Here is a 1,083-nt window from a genome sequence, read left to right on the forward strand (position 1 = left end):
GAGAAGAGACACATGCATGTAGCTGAAGTTTTTAAAGATGTTGGGATAGGACTGGCATTGTGGCTCAGTGGTAGTGCGCTCACTTAGTAGGTGCGAGGCCCTGGGTTCGATCCTCAGCACCACATAAAAAAAAAAACAAGTAGGGATATTGTGTCCAACTACAACTAAAAAAATATTTAAAAAAAGAATAAAAAAGATGTTGGGACATAATTAGGAAGAGGCAATATTCCAAGTAACTAAGAAATTTCCAGACTAGAGAAAATACTGTAATACCAAGCATGATAAATAAAAGTTAAGTCCATATCTACATTCTTCAATTTCACTATGATGAAATGTATTTACATTGAAATTTTAACTTGTGATATTACCATTAAATTGCTTCAAGTATATGAATTATATTTTTAAGTGTAACTTTAAAAGAATAAAAATAGAGTAAATAAATCCAAATCAGTAAAGAAAGAAAAAACTGGGGAGACTAGTGTTGTAGATCAGTGGTGAGATGATTACTTGGCATGCTAAAAGGGGAAATAAAGGAGGCAAAGAAGAAAAATACAATTTTGCAAACTCAGTTAATCCAAAAGAAGATAGGAAATGAGATTTAAAAAGAATAAGCAGCACAGTAAGTTCAGAGTTAAGATCACAGTAATGCACATGGAGTGTGATGAAATGTCCATTTAAATCTAGATATGTCAAATTGAATGAAAAGCAATCATATCTTGTCTATACACATAGGAATACTGAAAGTGAAATGGAGTTCTGTCCTCGTCTTCTACCAGGAATGTTTGCACAAAACAAGCAAATTTTATAAAACTAAATCTGGATAAAGATGATCATAGTTTTTAATTTTACAAGAAGGAACTAAGAGTTCTAAACTGTACACATCTAATTATAAAGAAAATACTTGCCAATGCTGCAAGAAGAAATTCATAAATTACCCAGAGGAAAATGTTGAAACACATATGTTAATATTTGGTAAAACAGGTGGAAAATAGTAAAATTTAATGGTTCATTTGTTATACACATAAAACTAAAGAATGTATTATTTTATCTAACACTTATGGCATATTTTTACAAACTGATTAC

The sequence above is a fragment of the Marmota marmota genome, unplaced genomic scaffold (assembly GCF_001458135.2).
Source record: "Marmota marmota marmota unplaced genomic scaffold, marMar, whole genome shotgun sequence".
In the NCBI taxonomy this organism is placed as follows: domain Eukaryota; kingdom Metazoa; phylum Chordata; class Mammalia; order Rodentia; family Sciuridae; genus Marmota; species Marmota marmota.